Source organism: Nyctereutes procyonoides, unplaced genomic scaffold (genome assembly GCF_905146905.1).
Source record: "Nyctereutes procyonoides isolate TBG_1078 unplaced genomic scaffold, NYPRO_anot_genome, whole genome shotgun sequence".
NCBI classification, from domain to species: domain Eukaryota; kingdom Metazoa; phylum Chordata; class Mammalia; order Carnivora; family Canidae; genus Nyctereutes; species Nyctereutes procyonoides.
In genome coordinates, this window is record NW_026575151.1 from 7115886 (window position 1) to 7139908 (window position 24023).

Consider the following 24023-nt stretch of genomic DNA (forward strand, 5'->3'; position numbering starts at 1 on the left):
TAAAAACATTTCAGTTTTAATGGGCCATTTTCAAAACCCGTATTGACTACCTCTTCTCTGTGCTTGCTTGGATGTGGCATTTGCTACAGGCCTTAAATCGTACACTCTTGAGTTGCCTTCAAGCTGATATTCTGTAAGGGTCTATTTTATTTACTCAATGCTCCAGGTTCTGAAATTCTGAATTATTGTGCATAAAACAAGACAAAATTTACATGGGAAATATTATGGTCTAATACCAATGGAGGATACTTCAAGGTGTAAGGACTGTGGTTATTTCTCGGGGATCTTAGAGTAGACTTGCACCCCAGTGTTAATGGAATTCAGTTGGCTAATTCGCTTTGCTGGATCTCTGCCTGTTTGCTCCTTTGGACCTTCTTTTTGTTCTTCTCTAGACCCAGGAAGCCAGCCTGCAAGTATTGCCTTACAGAGATCTCCTTGTCTTCTGGCTTCTTGGTTGGGTTTGATGAGTCGGGGGAACTGACAGGATATCTGAGAGAGGGAGGAGAGAGGAGTCCTGCTTCCTACCTGTTGAGTCACCATAGGTTGGCTGCTTCCCTCTCTTGAAGGCCACAGCTCCAGAATCAGGCATGGGCCTTCCCAGAGCTATCCTAGCCTTTTCAGGTCCTGGATGGTAACCTCTTCCCCTTCAAACTCCTCCCCCCATGTTACTAGCTTCAGTGTATGGTTCTATCCCTTACTGGTTTGCCAAACCTTAAGCCTGCCCATATCCTTATAAACAGTCTCCTAATGGCCCAGTATGAGTATGCCATATATTTTGTGCTGCAACCCTGACTGAAACAAGTATGGACCTTCTTTTCAGAACAGGATATAGGATGTGGTGAAAGATACTAACTGTGAGACCTAAAGAAGGAAACTGTACACTTCCTGATAGAGATGGTGCTTGCTTAGGTCATTCATGTTGAATATTGATTTTGTTTCTTTTTAGGAGAAGACAGTAAGTTGTCATAAATCATCAGAGGACCTCTGCTGGATTTAGATATTATACTGGAGAAATGAATAGCTCTACACTTGTGTGTAATTTCTGGAATGTTCCTAGGCTCTGTGGCCATTATACCATGATTAGGACTTTCTGTCTCTAGTCCTACTTTCCAACTTTAATTCTTTTTTTAAATAAAGATTTTATTTATTTATTCATGAGAGACATACACAGAGACAGAGGGGGGGCGGGGGGCAGAGGGAGAAGCAGGTCCCATGCAGGGAGCCTGCCTGATGTGGGACTCAATCCTGGGACCCCAGGATCACACCCTGGGCCGAAGGCAGTCGCTAAAGCGCTGAGCCACCTAGGGATTCCCCCCAACTTTAATTCTAAGGAAAAATGAGAGGGCTATTTTTTGATCAGGATGGTTTCAATTTAATCTGATTTGTTGTAAAGACTTTATGACAAGTTACCTTATAATTTTGTGCTTTTGTGAGATGTGCGATATACTACAGAAGAAGATGCTTTAGCTCTCAAAAGGAAATCTGAAATATATTCTAAAACTCACTTTTTGATGATGATAATGATAATTTTTGAATGTTCTGGATGAGAGTATCTGAATGTATTGTGAATAAAATAAGTAACAGAGGTTTGACCTGGGTAGAGAGGGTCAAGGATAAGTGATCCCATGAGCATGTTAAATGCATGTAGGTCTCAAAGGCATATTCACTCCTACACATGTTCAAGTGGAGCTTGGTAACACTTCGTTACCCCCTACACACACACATACACACACACACACACGTGGTGGAAAAGGAAGTAGAAGCTCTTGGAGTCTGAGTCCTAGAGCTAGAATGCACAAAACTGGGGCTAGAATCCAGGCCTACTAATGGTCACTTTTGTGATAGGTGATCCCAGCTTTCACTCTGGAATTCTACAACTCCAATGGGAAAATTTATAAGCATGTTGAAGGAGAAAAAAGCCAAGGAGCCTGGGGTGCTCTGCAGTAAGTCTCTTAAAATTTTGTGACTTGCTGCTGGTGAGATAGAGTTAATTTGGCAACAAAGCCACCATAAGGTTATAATCATCTGAGAACCATGTAATTGGAATCCAACCCAGTGTTATAATTAACAGATACAGCAGGATCCCTATCTGAGGGGCAGGATAGATGTTGAATTCAGAGAATGAAGGCTGATTTGCATCTAGTGTCCTCTCTCTTTAGCTTGTTTTTGAGATAATTTTCCCCATTGATTCAGCCATAATTGTGTTTGATAAAATGACTCTTAATAGTCTCAAGTTCTTCAAATGATCCAACCTTTATTTTGACCTTTCTTTGGAAATTGTTTGGAAACAAACAGTTCCAAGACCCAAATGAATAATAGTGCTCAATTGTAAAATTTAATGCCGTGAAACTAACAATTATAGCAACACTGCCATCTAACTCAAGTTAATCAATAGCATCCTGGTTGCATTTATACTTGAGAATTATGGCAGTGGCAAATATACTGCTGCAAACTTGAACTGTGAAGAATTAATATCGTGGCATATTGTCCTGTTGATGTGGCTCTGGTTGTCCAGCTGGAGTAGGGAAGGATGCTCTGGTGCACTTTTTATGGCTCATGCAAATTAGCAGATAGTTGGGGAATAAAGTTCTCTCCATGATCTATGGCAGGAGATAGCTAGTCTGCAAGAGTTCATTTCAGACTGTAATTAGTTTATTCATTAAGGTTGGGGAATTCAATGACACAGCTGCATGAGGTACCATTGAAAGCTACCTGAACATATGGCAGAAAGATAATGCAAATTTAGTTTCTGAAAGAAAAAGGCAAAATGGTACAGCTTTGTGCTTTTATTTTACATCCCACAGTGATTCTCTGAAAGGGTGGTGGTGAGTTGATTACACTCCAAACCTCTTTATATACGTTGACTTTAGTTTATATTTCTGGAATGTTACCTATAGCACATATACATGTATATAACACATCCCTACAAATGCCCCTAGACATCTAGATACATACATAGAAGACTGAATGCTGCTCTTTGGTCCCTAGCAAGAAAGACTAACACCTATACCTATTAATAATGTTTCTGTCTCACTTTATGTGTTTAGAGTTAATTATCAATATAACAAAGCTTTAAGTCTGATTCGAGATGCACATACAGAGGTGAAATAAAGCTATTAGTTATGTCAGATTTCTGTAAGACTTCTGTATATCCATACATAGATACCAAATTCACTTTTACCTGTGAAATGCAAGCACTTGGATAGAAGAGATTCTCTTAAGTCTGTTTTTGTTGTTATTGTTGTTGTTTAGTACCAAAAAGACTAATGTGATTTCAGACATACCCAGAGTTATATAAGGTTTAAAACTCATATAACACTTGACTTACAGAAGCCAAGGCCTTATAATTCAAGTAGGTTATGAAAGAATCAAATTTGCATTGTTAGGAAGGAAGCCCAGTAGGTTGAAAAAATTGACTGGAGCAAAGCAAAACTCGATCTGAACCATTACACTAAACAATTCTTATTTATGTCTCTCTTTATGTTCTTCATATGCTACCGATAAGCATTCTAAATGAAAATGTTGTTGAAGTCAAGGCATTCATCCAGGGAAACAAACAGGTGTGGAATTGTGACAGATCCCTCATATCTTTGTTCCCGGCAACTGATTTACTCCATAATTAGTGCCAAAACTATTTATTGACTATATCATGTACTCATAACACTAAGGTCTCTTCTTCTTGTGACTCTCAATCCAAACTGATGGATAACACTGATAAGACAAGGTTCTGCCGAAACTTAGATGTTAATTTAGGAAGGAATGGGCAAGAATGCACAATAAGATGATACTAGCAATTATTTCTTGGGTGTCTGATTATAAGGGAGCTGTATGTCCTATTTTGTAGTGTTCTGTATTGTATGAATTCTGCTAAGGTGTGCGTGTATGTGTGTTTATGTGGTTTGCTTTCATAATAATTCAAAGTCTTTCATTTTCAGGAATGTAGATTCACTTCTGTGGAGAACCTAATGTCTGTGGTTTGTGGTTCTGAATGAGGGGTGGTTGAGAGAGGCAGGTGGTTAGGTAAGCAGGCAGAAAGGGGACAACCACAGCTATAAGTGGTTGTCAGTTTAGGCAGATGTCAGGGACCAGAGTGAGGACAGGATCTGAAACTCATACACCCATCAGCAGCAAATTCAGCAATGGAATGGATCGAATTAATTGAACATATTAAGAATCAAGTGATGATAAAATTGAGGTGTTGGGCTGGTAGCATAATCCAGCATCTAGTCTGATGGTGGTAAATGATAGCTGAAATGAAGTGAATCAGGAATAAGATGGTGCAGTGCTGGAATCAGAGATCCTCCTGCATAAGGCAGCCTTCCAACTCATCCTCCAAAACTTTTGTATGTTGAGGTAAAATAATACCCATAACAGAGAAATATCCTCAAATGTATATAAGAAGAGGCAAGCGAAAACACTTGGATGTGTTAGAGAGTACAGACCTTGACGACCCCCCCCCCTTGCATTGATAGTCCTTGGTGTTAATCACATGAGAGGAAAAGCAGCAGAGTTCTGCACCTCCGGGATCACAGTAAGTTAGTTGTGTTGTGTTGTAGGTTTAGAGTCTAGATTGTTCTGTCCTTCTCATTGGGGGATGGTGGAAGCTATTCCTCCCTAGAAAATATGTTTGCTAAGGAGTATCTGATTCCTAATTACTCAGTCCTCTATTGATGTTTTGTGTATGAAGAAGTCACAATCTCTGCCTTTGGGTATTTCATAACCCTTTTGAAGAGACAAAGGATATAACTATTCATTCATTTTTTTTTAAAGGTTTTTTATTTATTTATTTACGATAGTCACAGAGAGAGAGAGAGAGAGGCAGAGACACAGGCAGAGGGAGAAGCAGGCTCCGTGCACCGGGAGCCCGATGTGGGATTCGATCCCGGGTCTCCAGGATCGCGCCCTGGGCCAAAGGCAGGCGCCAAACCGCTGCGCCACCCAGGGATCCCCTATTCATTCATTTTTACATCCACTCACTCACTATGCTAGATGCCATGTCTACGACAATAAATGAGGTAGATCCATCCTTGCCTTCATGGAGATTATAACTGAATGAATTATTTAAATGATGCAAACTTTCTACTGAAAGTTTGCCTACTCCAAATGCCCTACCTTCTTGCTTAAATCACTCTTTGTTTTGCAAATGCAGAATAGGATAAAATTAAACAGGGCCTGGTAGTATTAAAGCTTTGTTAATTTTCCAAGATGGTTTCAGCACATTTACTAGTGTCTGCTGAAGAATTGTGATAATTAAAATTCAGCTATGCTAATTAAAACAAGTGAATAAAGTCTGTTTAATGTCCTTTTCTCACAATTTTTAATTTCCTTTTTGCTTACTCCTGACTTTGCAGAATTGTGTAATCCTCACTGGAGTTTTCTTGTCATTGGGGAAATTTATGAAATTATGTAGTTCAGGAAACCTGATGGAATTATATAACAGTAATATTTGAATAAATTTAGACTCCTTTGAGTCAACGCCTTTAAATCAATGAATTTAAACGGATATATATTCTGAAAGCCAATCTTTCCGAAGGAATTCTGACCAGTGTTTATTATTTTAATATGCTAATGTTAAAACTGAGTGCCCATATGCTTCCCCAAATCTCCTCAGAAATCAAAAGCTATATTTTTGATATGAAATCAGCTACATAAATACTACACATAAAATAGAAAGAAGGGAATTATACAAAACACTAATAGGGATTGTCTCTTGGTGCTGAGATCATGAGGTTTTTATTTATTTGTTTACATCTTTTCTATATTTCTAAGTTTCAATTTTAGCATGTAGGATATTTTGCAAAGAACAGCAATGGTCAAGCGGTAACTGCTTTCACCAGTTGAGATTTCTGCCATACACAGGGCTTTTCTTTCAAAGGCAGGTCTCAACTTCCTTTCAAACAACGTGGAATGGAAGCATCCGTTGGCTCACTTTGTTTTATAAATTCTTAAAAATTTCTTTAGAACACTAACTCACCAGGTCCTGTAGAGTTAGTTTGATTCAATAGAGAGCTCAGCTTCATCTTTTTAATTTAGCCCAACTCTGAAAAATATAGTACTGTCTTGTCATTCAGTGCAATATCGATTATAATAATAATAAATAATGTCTTTACAAAGTGTTGAATCATAGGCATGGTAGAGTTTTGAGGGAAATCAGATTTCCTCCTGTCAGTATAATTTCCAGCCCCACTCCCCAATTCCAGAATAGGAGAAACTTGGTAAATTGTTCCAAATGAAATGAGAGAAAGAAGTCAGGCCTGGCTTCATGAGAATGAGATGAAGATTCAGGCTATAAGGTGTGTACCGGAGAAGCATATGGGCTTTAGAATCTAAGAGCTGGTTTCAGTTCCTAGATCCCTCACTGGATAGCTGTGTGACCTTTGATGAATTAATGAACTTCTCTGAGATTCCTAACCTCAGGGTTGTTTTGCCCCTGGTACTGAGTATAAAATGAGGTAAACATTTTACATGGTGCTTGGCACATGCACCATGTGTTCGGAACAGGTGTTTGGAACAGGAGAAAGATGCCTATAGGTGGAAAAGTCCTCTGGTAGCTTAATATGCCTGACTACCTAATTTAAGAAAATCAACCTTTCTCAAGAATAACTTTCAACTCTGAAAGGAAGTTATGAAATTTTGTAATACAGGAAGTATTTCAAAGTACCGTTGGGATTTAGAATTTTGTTCATGATGCCAAATGGCTCCGCAAGGAAGGAATGAGTGCTGTTGCCCACATGTCAATTAACTTCACCCCTCATTAGTAATGTGTGCCTGCAGACATTATTTCTTTTGCTCTATCTTATCTCACTAGGACGCCATCCAAGAGAACACTTAAATAAAAATCCAGTTGTCATGTCTTGCTGTTAGCTGAGCAAGTGTAAACACCATTAAGGTTAAATGTATTACACTAACCTCAGTCAAATGAGCGACAAGAAGGCCAAGAAGTTGGGCAGCCTGGGTGGCTCAGTGGTTTAGCGCCGCCTTTAGCCCAGGGCGTGGTCCTGGGGCCCCTCTGGATCGAGTCCCGTGTCGGGCTCCCTGTGTGGGTCCTGCTTATCCCTCTGCCTGTGTCTCTGCCTCTCTCTTTCTCTGTGTCTCTCATAAATAAATAAATAAATAAAATCTTAAAAAAAAAAAAAAGGAAGGCCAAGAAGTATCCCATCTAAGGTGAAGAATAGCCAATTGTAAATGATAGAATGGAAACTTCTAAACTTAGATCTGGGCTTAATTAGGGGTATTGGGCATTCTTACCTGAAATCACAAGAGGAAAACTGCTTAAAGTTATCGCTTTGTTTGAGCCTGCTTATTACTTGTGATGATTCGTCCTATTAGAGTTGACAACTGAGGAAGTTTATATCCTGTTCTTCCTCCTTCTCCTCTTTTGTTCTCATCAAGAATTATTTGCTGAGCATCTATTATGACCAAAACACTAAGCTGGATTTCAAGAGAGCCAAAAGTATAAGACAGAATTGCTGCTTCCTCATCTGCTCAGGCAGCTTAGTTACAAAGACAGGACCTAACAGCCAGGTAGAAGGTAGTTTTTAATGATGAATGGTAGATGAGTTTCTATATAAAATATTCTGTGTTGACAGGTTAGTAAAAATAGAGATTGGGCTTTCAGTTTCCCCACCTCCAGTCAGTGACAGCACTTTATTTACCTTCAATTTTCCCAGATCACAGCTGCTATACCTCAATCTACCTTTTCTGTTGGCAGTAACATTCCAACGTGTCATCTGGAAGCTGAGAGCCATGCTCCATTAACACTAATGAGTGACTTATGGTTAAATCCTCATGGATCATGCTGAACATCTCCCTGTAGATATTGGTTCACATTTCATTTCAGTGGCCATTGCACTGGCCTGTACTGAAATTGCTTGCATCATTTAGCCTGTGAGGGTGTCCAACAAACCTATGATTTATGGTTTGGAAAGTATTCAGCCTTAGTCCAGGCTGCTATTGAAAATTTCTTGGTTTCTTGGTTACAGTTTCAAGTTTAGGTCAAATATAATTATAAATGTCCAGACCTGCCTTGTTTCCGGTAGGACCTGGGTCAAGATACTTTAGATGTGAAATAATATGACTTTAAAATGACTGTTCTAACAATGATAGAATTATGTAAATTTACTTCTGAAAGCTTGAGGTTTAAGTTAAACATCCATGACAATTGAGTTGCCTGTATATTTTTGTCACTGGGATGATCTGTAAAATAACCTTCAGATTCACTGGCATGTGGGTCAGCAATTTTTAAAATACTTTCATGAAAAACCCAAGAGAACAACAAAAAAATCAGATTTCTATTTCTTACATAACTCTGAATAGTGTTTATACTAATTGTATCTATCTTGATTGCAAATTTAATGTCAGGAAACATTGTTGAGATGTGTAAGTCAAGGTTAATAAGCAGAATAGGCAGGTGTTCTGTTAAATGATTTAGTCATGAGCCACAGCTTGAGACCTCACCCTTTCACCACTAATGAGTCTCCTCCAGATTATCCTCTAAAGCTGCAAGATTCTGAACCTTTGAACTTCTGCAGAGGGGGTGGGCAGATTCTTTGTGCTTGTGTGTTTGCCCTTTTGTTTGGGGGAACTGGTCCTCAGCAGCATTTCCTAACAAATGGAGTCCCTGTTGTAGTCTGGCTGTTAGATTGGGAGCCATTAATAATTGGCAATTTGTAGCTGTCATAACGATGTGGAGGATTTTCCAGATGCCTTTTTCCTTTCTCTTGAGATGGACTGAGACTTCTGTTTATTCTCTTTGATGGGATTTTAATCAAGCAGACGATGGTCTTGGCCCTTGACCCTTCTGGTAGGGACAGGAACTGGTTGTCTCATCTCTGGTCTGGGGACAGGTCTGGGTCTTGTTTTCTCTAGGACAGGTTCAGATGCTTGTCAGAGCTTTGGCTTTCTTCAGGAGGGTAGAAGTAGGGTGTATTAGGATGGAGGTGGTAAGAGTATTGGGGTGTTGTGATTATAAAGTCGAAAAAAAGGGAGGAAAGAAATGTCCATTTGATTTTTTAAAATAATGAAACAGTTGTTAAGGGAACAAGAAATAGGAAGATGAAAATATCATGTTTCCTTTGGGCCTATCTCTATGCTCCTTGCAGGCAATGCACTTAATACAAGTTTGAATCAGAAACAGAATGGTAGTTTCTGCTATTAAGTTTTATAGCAAATACTCTTCTCCACTCTAACTTTGGTCTCCTTGCTATCCCACCACACCTCCCACCAAACCTTAAGAAAAAAAGAAAAAAAAATGGAATTTGATGTCAGGTTTTATAGTTGATGTTACCTGAGCAGCATTATGCCTCAGAGTGGGGATAGTGGTAGCTGGGATGTATCTTTCCTGTGGAACTGATGAATGTTCCAGCATCAGGCTTCCTTCTGCTCCACAGTTCTTGTGTTTGAGCTGACCCTTGACCCTGATCCTGTTCTTTGGGCCTTCACTAAGGTCTCGGCTTAACCACGACCACCTTGCCTACTTTTCCTGATCTGGCCCATCTGATGAGACCCTCCCCTACCTGCCCTCTCATAGCCTCTTTCCTCTTTCTAATTTCTTCTCCTCTTGGCACTGGTCACTCCCTGGGTAACTGCTTTTCATCTGCCTCTCCTACCAGAAAGAAATTTCCATGAGGGCAGAGCCTGTCTTCTACTGCCAAACATTTCCTGGTGGAGATTCACCTTAGGCTCTGCATCTAGAACCCGAGCCTCTATAAAATCACAGCTGTGCTATGCTTGTTGCATTCACATACATGCTGAAGTCCCAGATTTATAGCTGTTGGTATTTCTGAAATCAGGATATATACTTAAAATATACATTTAATTAGATCATGGTTACCACCCATCAAAGCCACTACTAAATTAATGTGCATCTTACAATGAAATATGCCTTAGGATCAAGGGCATTGTTGTAGACAGAATGCTGCCCCCCGCGCCCCGGAGATGTTCACGTGTGAATCCCCGAAACCTGTGAATATGATTCGTTACATGGCAAAGGGGACTCTGCAGATGTGACTCAGTGAAGGATTTTAAGATAGATTGTCCTGGATTATTAAGGTTGGCCCAATGTAATCACAAGGGTCTTTATGAGAGGGAGGCAGGAAGGTCAAACTCAGAGAGGAAGATTTCATGATGGAAGCAAAAGTCAAAGTGCTACAGGACTGTGAGTGGGAATGCAGACTCTAGAAGCTGGAAAAAGGCAGGGTAATGCATTCTCCCACAGAGCCTTCAGAAGGAAGACAGTACTACCAACACTTTAGAGTTCCACCTCCAGAACTATAAGATATAGATTTGTATTGTTTTAGGCCACTAATTTTGTGTTGACTTGCTCTGGCAGCCATGGGAAACTAATACAAGTGTGTTGTTATAGGCAGTAACGTGTATTACATTCTGGAACTTTGTAACATCCAGCTTTGTCATCCTCTTGGGCATTGCTATCATATATCATATGTCATTGTCATATGTCTTTGACTCTGTCTTTCTGGTAAGAAAATGTCATTGATATTTTGGGAGCTAGACAGGATGTAGGTATGCAATCTTTTGATGCCATTTCCCAGTTGTTGTCAGTGCTCCACCCATATCCCTTTGACCTACTCCAGATGTCACCTGCAGATACTTCTTATATTAGAGTGACCAGTCATCTCAGTTTGCCAGGACTTAGGGGGTTCTCAGGGTGTAAGACTTTCAGTGCTAAAACCAGGACATTCATGGATGAGGTGGGTGGGTTGTTGACTCTACGTGTATGAGGGATATTTACCTGCATGTGATGAGGACATTCTCTGGCCATAGGCCCCTCCTCATCTTCATACATGGTAGAAGTTAACACTACAGAAACATATCACAAACAATGGGTGGGAATTGATGGGTATGTGTCCAGCTTTCTTGCCTCTCAGTGGAAACATTCTAAGGCATGTTTTCTGCGATCACCCAGAGGGTCCCCTCTGGGAATGACCCTGAATTGTCTACTGTGTTCATTGGTGACCCTCTTATTGACTTGCCTTGCTACCTTGTCTTCAGCCCTCACCAAGCTTCTTGGATTACTTCCCAAATAAAATTTTTATACCTAGTCCTTGCCTCAGGATCTGTTTTTGGATGAGCTTAAACTGGGACATCACCCTAGGCTCAATAGTCTTATGTGAGAAAGTCCAAAATCCTTCACATGGTCCCAAACATCTGCACCCTGTCTTTGCCTGTAGCTTCATCCCTGCTGCCATCTCTCTTGCTTACTAGGATACAACCATACTAGCCATTATTCAGAATCTAATCTGTTTCAAATTCCTTCCTCATATAGGCCATTTGCACTTGCTCCTCCTGCCTGAATGCTCCTATGTTGTATCCATTCTTTAGGTCCCCAATCAAATGTCACTTTATCATGAAAGTTTCCCTGGCCATCTGGACTATGAATGTTTTCCCTAACTCTCCTGCACGTTTCCCTCATGGTACTTATTACAAATAAAATGGGTTAATTATTTATTTGGAGGATGATTATTTGTTTATATGTGGGTCTTACAAAGACTTGAGCACACTAGTATCATAATGTGGATGTAAGATAAGGTTTATGGGAGGGTCACAGCAGAAGTGTCAGTGTCATATCTGTGTCCCTGTCCCATGGCCAGCTAGCTGAGATGTGTGCTGGGTGAGGCACAGCTGGACCAATAGTGGTAAGTGCTCTGGGAGAAGGGCCCTGCTGTATACCACTGTACATATTTATAAGGTAACTGGGAGGAGATAGTGGACATCTAGTCAACATGGGATAGTGGAAGCTTCTTGGACAGAGAGATGGCCTAATTTGTACCACAGCTTAGCTAGAACCATCAGCCCAATTTTTAAGTGGAAAGCCCTATTATTAAAAAGAAAAAAAAGTTGAGTCCATACTTTTAATATAAGCATATATATTGATAAATTTATACACATATCACTGTCAAGCTCAATGTCAAATAGTAGAGAAGCTGAATTTTTTTGAGATAAGCATAAACAAAAATAAAAAAAACTAATATAGAGGTACACATTTAAAAATAGAAGTTGTAATATTTATTTGCACACCCTAGAGATCATTTGTGTGGGTTCTGAGGTGCACATACCTCTCAGCAGAGAGTACTGCTTGCTCTAGAGCAGTGCTTTCCTGAGCAAAGGAGTCCCCAGCTCAGATTCAATAGGTCTGGGAGGGGCCTGGAACCCTGCATTTCTAACCAGCTCCCAGATGATGTCAATGGAATTGGTTTGTGAACCATACTTTGAGTAATCTGGCACTAAAGCATCTTGTGATCCAAATGCTCACAAGCCACTGAGCTTTATCTTTTATTTTTATTTATTTATCTATTTTTAGAGAGGGAGAGGGAGAGAGAGGATGGGGAAGGTAGAGGGAGAGGGAGAAAGAGAATCCTAAGCAGTTTCCATGCCCAACATGGAGCTTGAACGGGGGCTCGATCCCATGACCCTGAGATCATGACCTGAATCAAAATCAAGAGTTGACACTTAATTGACTCAGCCATCCAGGCACCCTGAGCTTTAGATGCTCAGGTTAAAAGAGGAATACAACATATTCTATTATTTTGGAATGATTTCCTCATCTCATGCTTTGCTATTTCCAGGCAGAATCAGTGAAACGTGTGTGACCTTCACCACATTGTTGAATGATTGCCCATCAAACGATGTAAAGAGTAAAGGACTACTGGGCAAGGTAAAAGTTTGCTGACTTCATTTCGCCTGGCCTTTAAAATCTAATTATCTGTTCTTATTCCTGCAAAGAGATGGCAAAAACATATCAAGCCCCATAAACGGGCTCTATGCTGGGTGCTTTTCACGTGCCATTTCATTTCATATCTGCCTCTAATGGCAGAAACCAGTCTGAATACAAAGACATCCACTGTGTGTGCATGTATGCATGTGAGAGACAGAGAAAGAGATGGGGAGAGACAGAGAGAGATGGGGAGAGAGAGAGAGAAAGAGGGGGCGGTGGATAGGTAGTCAGACCCAGCCTTCGGACCCTCCCTGGCGGATCTGTTGTGAGGGTTGGGGCAGACAAGTCAGGCTCCCGGTGCTCAGGGATGCAGTGAGGATTTCCCAGCTTGTGACACAATCTGAGTGATCTGTAGGCATTCGTGTGCTGATTGTCTTGCCCCCTAGGCTTGAGCTGTGTTGTATTAGGAGGGCAAGAGGTTTTCAATAGATTTAATATTCCTTGTATGAGCTTCAACCATCTGCCCGCCAGCTTTCAGTGTGAGCATAATATATGTTTCCAGAATCAAACACAAAGCCTGGTCTTTCCCCCCCTCTTTTCAGAGGTTTTTGGTTTGGATCATTTGTGTTTTCCTTATCTTTTGGAGTAGGTTACGAGGGGGCACCCTCTACAGTTATATTTTCTTTTGTTTTCTGATGCCTCTGTTTTAATAAATGGCTTCCCCTTTCCTGATCGCCATGTACCCTCTACAGACCTGGATCCTTGAAATTAATAAGGACCTATGAACTCTTGTGATGCACCCATGAGGTGGCTGGGGTTAAACTGCAGCCACTCCCAGTGGGTGCTGATTAGACCTTGGACACTTGCAAATTCTTCCCTAGCTAAATCTGAGTGCTTTTTTCCTGAGGGGTGAAACTTGAAACTTCTTCCTCTCTCAAGGGAAATCTTGTGACTGTTGCTGGGCCGGTCCTAGTAGCTGTAGCTCCTTATAGGACTGAAGTTATGTTGGGTGTCTTTGACCGGGAACCCATGTGTCTTTTAAGGTAATTGGCGTATGGGAATCTTAAACCCTAAAGTAGAAGAAAATAAGTTAAGCCAGTCAAACCGAGCTCTTAACTTAAAATCTTGCTTAAGGTGGAGAAATTTAGTAGATTTGGAAAGCTCTTTAATTTATATGCAAGTTGGGTGGGAACCCACTGGGACTCTCCTAGCATTACTCAGCAAGCAAGTGTTGGGCAGGGGTGACTCACGGAAAGTGAACTTGGAACATTCTCTTGTTCAGGCTTGAGGGCATCGGGGTCAAAATTTTGTGGCTCTGCTCATTTTTTATTTAGTCAGAAAAATTTGCATGTTTTTAGATGAGGCAGTATAGATTTAAAAACTGCTTCCTCTTTAAACTCATTTCACATTCAGTTTTCCCTACGGGGGAGCTGAAAGAGCCTAATCCCTTGCTGCTCTTCTAGTCTAATGATGGGATGGATGTAGGGGAAGGTTGGGCTCTGGAGGACTGCCTGGATACCTGGCTGGGCTCCATCTCTTTCTAGCTATGTGACCTTGGGAAGATAATAAACATCTCTGTGCTGTATTTTCCTTATTTATAAAGTAGGGATTATGATTGTGTTCCTCGGAAGAGTTGATAAAATGATCAAATATAAAAATATACTATATGCAAAGAGCATAGCATAGTGCCTCTCACATAGTACCACGTTGGCCGTTGTTATTGTCATTAGCCCAGACACAAAGGATAGAGAAAAATGGATGGTGGATTCCGCATCATGACTTGTGTTCCTTGGCTGTGGAAGATGTCTGGAACACATCTCTGCCCGGTTTAAGTATGTGGCTGCTATAGATCTGGTCTGACTTTAAGTCATTTTTGAATTGGTTGTGGGACTGATGGAGCCTGAGGGGTGACCTTGTCCAGAACTCTTTAATCTTGCTGAGTGTCTAATGCAGAGCAAATCTGGGTCTGTGTGGATAGTTAGAGCTGAAGCAGCCTTTAGTGGGATGGTGTGCTTCTGTACAAGAGCTGACAGCCTATCCATTCCCTTGTCCCAGCTGTCTTTCATCTGGGCCACACAGGTAGGATGGGTAAATGCCAAAATAGCATTTACCTCAAGCCCCTTTGGGGGAATTCTTTGAATCTTTAGCTTTCTGGCTGATCCCATGGAGGATTCCTTCCCATGGAGGATCCAGGCTGTCACATATTTGGTTCTATCCCTGTAGCTCTGCTTTTTAGTGCTGGCTCCTTTTCTCTGCTCCATTATCTGTAGCCACTTTTGCTTCCTGGGTGGTGCTATGGTCCTGGCCCTGGTGTTCCTCTGCCTAGTGTAAGCTACAGTCCTACTTACTGCTACCCATTGATGTACTTGGCACCCAGAGCTCCATATTGATACCTGCTTTTTTCTGAGGTGAACTTTGGTTTTCTACCCTTGAGTGGAATGGTTCCTAAGGGTATGGTGTAGCCTTAATGCCACTATGAGTTTTGTCATTGTTATGTATTATCAGTCCTCTCATTGTCATTGGTGTTGACCGAGGCATTCCCACTGTCACTGGCACCATGACGAGCCAGACCCTTTCCCATAAGCACAGTGACTCTTATATTAAGCCTCAAACTGGGGGGGACGTATAGCTTATTCTCTTAGTTTCTTGTCTCACCTATAATATTGCAACTTTCCCATTTATTGATTCAATTTCTCCAGGCTGTACCTCTCTCGAGAGTCTTAATACAAGTTCCCTGCTGGGCTGTGCTGGAAGCTGATTGATATCACACTGAATGACTTAACCCCTTAGACAGACTAACTTCCATTTGTGTTGAGCATCGGCCAATTATATTGACCTAAAGCTTGAGTCTTTCCCATGTTAGAATATATCTCCCTCCTATCCCGGACAGCTGGAGCAGGGCTGGGAGGGTCAGAGTATTTCTTAGCCCATTAGAGAGCCTCTGGCCATCAGCTTCAATTATCCTTCAAAGACTTTCAGAGAGTCCCATTATACAACTTTTCAAATAAATAAACCTGAGCAGCTAACTGTGTTAGGACCAAAACCCCAAATTCCTGTATCAAGAGAGTAACCTTGGCTGTGATGTGGGAATGATACCTCAAGGGAATGATGCTGGGCTCTTTTCCCTCCCTGCCTCCATCACAACATTTCTCTCTCTTCCTTTTTGTCCTCTTTTGTTTTATACCTAGCTCAAAGGATAGGGCTATTTTTCAGGCAAAATCTCATCCCTAGCGTGATTTAGAGAAGATGTGGAATCTCACACATGGGCACTGAGGAAATGACTCCGTGGAACTGTGGGCTCTCAGGACACTTAGAATCTGGGCCCTGCTCTACCAATACACTAGCTTTGTAAACTGGGGAAAAAGCCTTAACTTCTCTGTGTCTCTGATTCTGTAAAGTGGAGTGAGGGGAGGGGGATGTGGTGGATTGGACTAAATTCTTAGAAACACTCTCTCTTAGATGGAAGTGGGCTTCTAGCAACTGGTGACGGACAAGGCCTAGAATGTATCCAGCTTTCCTTCCCCTTCTTCTTGGTAAGCAGAATGGGGGCCCAGACAGAAGCCACATGCTTGCTTGTTGTACCAAGAAAAGTGAGGCAAATATGAAGTTTAAATCAATAGCAGTACTTGAACACAGAGGATGGGACTATTTTCCTCCAAACTGTTTTGATTGCTGCCAGTAGCTGCTATTTGGTATGAAATCCATTCAGATCATCAAAAGCCAAGGAGCATACAGTGCATGAAAAGATGTTGTAATTGGCACCATTGTAACTCTGTATGGTGTGTGGTCTTAGTGGGAGGAGGGAGGATTGTAGGAAAACTTGTAATCTAATTTTCTTTGTTGCAAAATAGAATGTTACCATTGTATTCCTGTGGAATTATAATTATAACATCTCAGACAAATAGCGCCTTTCTCAGGAGGTGCTTAAAGAGCTCAACAGACATTCATTCAGCCTTGTAAACACAGTGAAACCTGGCTTGCTTGCATTTCTCTCAACTGAAAATTCCTATTAGCCAGCATCTCCCCTCATCCTTCCTACTGGGATAAATGATTTTTATGCTGGTGAGCCTGACACCCTGAGAGACACTGAAGTGCCTTCTGCATCATCAAAGAATTATGAAACCTTCAGTAGAGTTTCAGTGTTAGTTACAATTTATGACAGCCTAATTTTTTGAAAAGTGGTAATTCATGTGTTGCATCGATGATAATTAGAATAGTTGATTAAGCAGACTGCTCTATTTTTTGACTATTCCAAAGCACAATGTTTACAGTAACTGCAATACCAGATCTCTCTGAAAACCATGAAGGAAGCGGGGTAAATTTAAGTAGCATTCCTTCTTTTATTGTTATTATTTTTTATTGAGGTGTAGCTGACATGCAACATTATATTGGTTTCAGATGTAACAACATAATGATTTGATATTTGTCTATATTGCAAAATGATCCCCACAGTAGGTCTAGTTAACATCTGTCACCACACTAGGTTCAGAATTTTTTTCCTTGTGATGAGAACTTTTAAGATTTACTCTTGTAGCAACTTTCAATTATTCAGTACAGTATTATCAACCATAGTTGCCATACTGTACATTACATTCTCATGACTTATTTCCTTTATAGATGGAAGTTTGTATATTTTGACTCCCTTCATCATTTTTTAAAAAGATATTTATTTATTTATTCATCACACACACACACACACACACACACACACACACACACAGAGGCAGTGACACAGGCAAAGGGAGAAGGAGGCTCCATGCAGGGAGCCCGACGTGGGACTCGATCCCAGGTCTCCAGGATCATACCCCAGGCCGAAGGCGGTGCTAAACCGCTGGGCCACCGGGGCTGCCCCCCTTCATCATTTTTTAAAAAAATTTTATTTATTTATTTGGAGGGGGAGGGGCCACGGGAAAGGGGGAGAATCCCAGACAGACTCCATACCCTGAGTGCAGAGCCTGACACAGGGCTGGATCTCACAACCCTGAGATTGCAACTTGATCTGAAATCAAGAGTCAGTTACTCAACTGACTGAGCCACCCAGGCTCCCCCCCCTTCACCATTTTGCCAACTACTCCCCCCATGGCCTCTGGCAACCACCAATGTGTACCTATGAGCTTCAGTTTTACGGTTGGTTTGTTTGTTTTTTTAAGATTCCACATGTATATGGATCACACAGTATTTGTCTTCCTCTGTCTTATTTCACTTAGCATAATGACCTCAAGGTCCATCCATGTTGTCACAAATGGCAAAATTTCATTCTTTTTATGACTGAATAATATTCTTCTCTCTCTCTCTGTGTGTGTGTGTGTGTGTGTGTGTGTATCACATTTTCTTTATCTATTCATTTGTCAATGAAAAAAGTAGTATTTTTTATGGGTTGGCAGGCATACATTATTACTTACCCTGGGCAAATGACTATTTCCAGAGCTTTATTCTTCAACTTCTACATTAGTTTTTTTCTTCTTTAAAAAAAAAAAACAAGGTTTTATTTGTTTATTTATTTAGAGCACAAGTGGGGGGAGAGGCAGAAGGAGAGGGAGAGAAAATCCCAAGCAGACTCTGCACTGAGTGTGGGGCCTGGTGCAGGACTCAATCCCACCACCTTGAGATCATGATCTGAGCAGAAATCCAGAGTCCAGTGCTTAATCAACTGAGCCATCCAGGTGCCCCCTCAACTTCGACATTAGTTTCTAAACTAAATGAGACGAGGAAATAGGTAAGCTATAAAAACTAGTAATACGGGATCCCTGGGTGGCGCAGCGGTTTAGCCCTGCGTTTGGCCCAGGGAGCGATCCTGGAGATTTGGGATCGAATCCCACGTCAGGCTCCCAGTGCATGGAGCCTGCTTCTCCCTCTGCCTGTGTCTCTGCCTCTCTCTCTCTCACTGTGTGCCTATCATAAGTAAATAAAAATTAAAAAAAAAAACGTCTATGACTATTTAAAAAAAATAAAAATAATAAAGTTTAAAAAAAAAAAACTAGTAATACTTGCTGCTTATGACATTGCCATTCTCAGGGTCATGGCTATCAATGATAACCAGAGTGTTAGCTCTTACAATAAAGGTGAGTGTCTTTAAAATTGAATTTTGGATGATATTTAATAAAGCCTCTTCACAAACAGATTTCTTACGGTGTAGTATATTTAGCTGTGTTAATCGGTCTATTGCAAATGTTTTATTAAAGGGATAAGATCTTTTTTTTCCTTCAAAGATTTTATTTATTTATTCATGAGAGACACAAAGAGAGAGAGGCAGAGGGAGAAACAGGCTCCACGCAGGGAGCCCGATGTGGGACTCGATTCCGGGGCTCCTGAAGACAGATGCCCAACCACTGAGCCACCTAGGTGTCCCTAAAGGGATAAAATCTTAAATCAGTTAAGATTAACTCAACATTTTTTTAAATGTCCAAGTTCTTCATGATGAGATTTTAAAAAGTATTAGAATGGATGTTGTGCTCAGGTTCACTGCAAAGAATAGAAAATTCAGGAATGTATAAAGAAGAAAGAAAATAAAAGTCATCTATTATTCTGTCACCCTGAAAGAACTATTATTGCCTTTTGGTATATCTCTTCTTGTTTTCTTCTGACATATGCATGGAAACATTTTACAAAGTTAGCATATACAACACAAATTGTATGCTGTCCCCCACAAACACTATACAAAGGACATTTTCTAGGTCAGTGAATATTCTTTAAAATATACTTTATGCTGACTGTATTTATGAACCATAGTATATCAAACCAATATCCCATTGTTAGATGTTAGAAGATTTAGAAATTTTGGCTTTATGATGTTGCAACAAGTATCTTTACTCATTTATTTGTCCATCCATCTATTCATTCAATCAGTTGTTATTGAGTATAGGGTGCCAGGCTATGGGCCAGGATTGAGGATGTATCATTAATTGTGACTCTTCTAATAGTTAACATTTATTACTAACTATTGGCTGGGTACTTTATTAGTATATTAATTATTGTATCTGGAATTTTTGCTGTAAACCTTTTTGCTGTAAACATCTTTGCTGTTAGCATGTTCACGGAAAACCTTTTTTTGCCATATAACTAATTGGCCAGAAGGCAATTTTGCTGTAAAAGATAAAAAAATAACTGACAGTTTGATTTGATTTCTCCATTGACACAGTACTATAATTTTTATATTATATAAACATTAGCCTTCATAACGGTCTATACGGTGTGTGGGGTTTTGAACCCACATTTACCATAGAATTTTGGAGCGTCTGTCAGCAGACATGTGACAGTATGCCAAGAACGAACAAACACTGTGATAGAAGGTCAATTACAATGTGCATCCTAGTATTTAGAAAGTAATATGTCTCTCAGTGAAGGAAGAAATTTTAGAAATAAGGAAAGAATGTGATGCTGAATAAGAATTAACAAGCAAAAAAAATGTAATACTATGAATGAAATACTTTGAAGAAAGTGCTTAGGTATAATCCACAAAGTAAAATCAATTATTTGCACAGTGTCTCCATGAATCTATACTATACATTTTGAATGCATTCAAATATTTTGTATTTTGCAATGAAGTCTTTTTAATTTTGTTATTCTTTTTCATGTTTCCTTATTTCTTTTTAGTGAATACCCCCTTTTTTATTTTTAATGATTTTTATCTTTTATGGCAGTATTGCCTTATGGTTACTGGATTATGCAGCAAAGATGCTTGTGGTAAAGATGCTTATGGTGACACTACGTGGAACCATTAATTATATGAAGGTATGTTAATATCAGCATTCTAATAAGTTAGTATAATAGTAGTAACTAAATTCTTATGAGGTAGGTGTTATCATCCTTACTTTCCAGATAAGGAAATGGAGGGTTACAGAATCAAAGTGGCTTGCCCATAATCAGAACCTGGTACTTGTCAGAGCCAGAGTTCAACCTCAGGCAGGTCAACTCCAGTCCTGCTCTTTTAGCCATGATAACCTATGTCAGTAAAAAAGACCCTTGTCCCTATAGATATGAAACAATTTTAAATGCAATACTCTTTGAGTGATTCCTTATGTTTTAGGATAAATTCTAGAAATAGAAATACTGAGTCAAAGTGTATGAATAACTTTTAGTGAACAAGGTCCTAAAAGGGGGGGGGCAGAGATGATAATAATTTATTTACTTGCTTTTTTTCCCCCCCTGGGTGTCTGCCATTGTGCTACTAGCTAGGTAGCTAGGAAGATAGCAGAAAATAGGTGTGGTAGTGATTCAGACCTGAGTAGGCCCTGGAGAAAATCTGGACAATGCTCTTGTTATCAAGATGGGGGTCAGTGGGACTGCTCTTCAGAAATATTTATTTCCTCTTGAGACTGCAAGATGCAACATGGCAGAGGGGAGGGAGGTGGCATGCAGAGGAAGAGTTCATCAAAGGAATGAATCTAGACCCACAGTGAAATTTATAGCACTTTAAGATGAATGTCTTCACAACAAAATGCCCCTGCTCACTAAAAATCATCAGTTCAGTGAAAGACTTTTAAAATTTAGTATAGCTTCCCTTGCACCTAGACCATAAAGAACTCATGTTCAGCAACTGACTATCTGTAAATATTCCTTCTGCCACTAATTATTGCCACACTCTTCCTCAAGCCCTCCATCCCCAGATGAATAGTCCCTGTCCTTTGCCATCTTTCTATGATGTACTATCACGTAATAGCAAAAGCACAGACTTGATTGGCGGCTGTGCTAGGCTTGATTCCTGTCTCTGCTATTAACTGGTCATGTGGTATTGGACAGGCTGTCTTTTTTAATTCAAGTATAGTTGACACACAATGCTACATTAGTTTCTTGTGTACAACACAGTGATTTGACATGTCTATATGTTATGCTGTGCGTACCACAAGTGAGCTGCCATCTGTCACCATGTTACACTATTTTAATACCATTGACTATACTCTCTATGCTGTGCCTTTTATTCCCATGACTTTTTTTTAAAAAAAGATTTATTTATTTATTCATGAAAGAGAGAGAGAGAGAGAGAGAGAGAGAGAGAGAGAGGTGGAGACATAGGCAGAGGGGGAAGCAGGCTCCCCTCAGGAAGCCCGATGTGGGACTCGATCCCGGGTTCTGGGATCATGACCTGGGCGGAAGGCAAGCTCCCAACTGTTGAGCCACCCAGGCGTCCCTATTCCCATGAAATATTCATTCCAAAACAGGAAGCCTTTACCTCCCACTTCCTTTTACTCATTTTCTCATCCTCTTTGTTGTTGACTTATTTGTGCTTTTTGTTAGTTCACTCATTTTTTTTTACATTCCACATATAAGTGAAATAATATGATATTTGTCTTTCTCTGTCTGACTCATTTTACTTAGTGTAATACCCTCTAGGGTCCGTCCATGTTGTTCCAAATGGCAAGGTCTTATCCTTTTTTGTGGCTGGGTAATATTCCACTGTGTGTTTCACATTATCTATTCAGCTATTAATGGACACTTAGATTGCTTCTGTATCTTGGCTATTGTAAATAATCCTGCAATAAATGTAGGGGTGCATACATTTTTTTGAATTGGTGTTTTATTTTCTTTGGGTAAATACCCAATACTGGATCATATGGTATTTTTATTTTTTTAAGGAACCTATATACTGTTTTCCATAGAAGCTGCACCAATTTACATTCCCACTAGCAGTGCACAAGGGTTCCTTTTTCTCCACATCTTCACCAACATGGACAAACTTTTTGATTCTCGGTGTAATCCCTTAAAATAATACAGAGTTGTAATGACAATCAAATGTAGTGCTATGGTCAGAAAAAAAATAACAGCTAACCTTTATTGAGTTCTTACTGTAAGTATAATGAAATAAAACATTGTTCTAAGGGTTTAAAATGCAAACATTTACTTATTCTTCAAAATAATCTGTGGTAAGTTGAATTCTAGATAGCTTTCATGACCTTCACTTCTGCTGTTACTTCTGTGATCATGTTAGTTGATGCAGCAAAAGGGACTTTGAAGGTGTGATTACATGACTGCTCAGTTGACCTGAAGACAGGAAGATTATATAGGTGGGCCTGGATATTATAATCATATAATCATATGAGCCCCTTTAAAGCAAAAAGTCTTCTCTGGCCATTGGCAAAAGAAGTTAGAGAGATTCAAAGTGTGAGAAGGGCTCAACTCAATTGCTGCTTTAAAGATGGAAGAGGTCACGTGAAAAGCCTGGGTATTCTCCAGGAGCAGAGGACGGGCTGGGCTTGACAACCAACCAGGAAGCAAGGACCTCAGACCTACAGCTGCCAGGAACTGGGTTTGGAAGTGGATTCTTCTCAGGGTGTCCAGATAAGAGCCTAGCTGGCTGTGTATGGATTTTAGCCTTATGAGATCCTACACACACAACCCAGTTGAGCCTACCCACAGAACTATGACATAATAACTGGGTATTGGTTTAAGATGCTAAGTTGTGACAGCAATGGAAAACAAATACAAACCACATGCAGTAGCTACCTTTATTATTTGCCTGACTTGCAATGCCCAAACCAAAGCACAGAGAAGTCACTCGTTCGAAGACTCACGGCTATTAAATATCATAAATGGGATTTAGTAGTCTATCAGCAGAGCCCATCCTCTAGCCCAGTGACACAGTGCCTAAAACATTTGGAGGTACTCAGTGCATATTAGTTTCCTTTCTCTTTTCTTTTTAGTGTAGTGCATGGGCACCGAGCTGCCACATTCTTGATTTCGCTGATGGGGATTAGTTAGTGCTATGCTAGTGGGTTCTGGATAAAGATAGAGTACTTGAAGTGTTCATTTTACTTATAGGAGTAGGCCTTTTTAGATTGTAACAAAATTGAATATTTCATACGGCAAAATGAAAAAAGATAAAACCAGAGATTTCATAAAAAATTTGTTTTTGATCATCTCTTTGTGAAAAATATTTTTTTAAGATTTATTTATTTATTTATGACAGAGAGAGAGAGAGAGAGAGAGAGACAGACAGACAGAGACAGAGACACAGGAGGAGGGAGAAGCAGGCTCCATGCTGGGAGCCCGAGGTGGGTCGGGAGCCCGAGGTGGGACTCAATCCCGGGACTCCAGGATCGCGCCCTGGGCCAAAGGCAGGCGCTAAACCGCTGAGCCACCCAGGGATCCCCTATTGTGAAAAATATTTGACTGAAAAAGTTAGAGAAGCACTGAGCTGATAAATTCCAGCTTATTTAGTATAACACCTTTCCTTCCCATTTTATTTCCTGAATTCACAGTGACTCTGCGGTGCCAACTAGAATTCTGGAATGTAAACCAGGAAATCTAGACCGAGCTATGCATCACCGTCCATCCGGCTATCCGTCTTTTTCTATTCATTCAGTCGAGCAAGATTTACAGAGTGCTTCTATAATGCCTGGAGTGTCTCTAATAC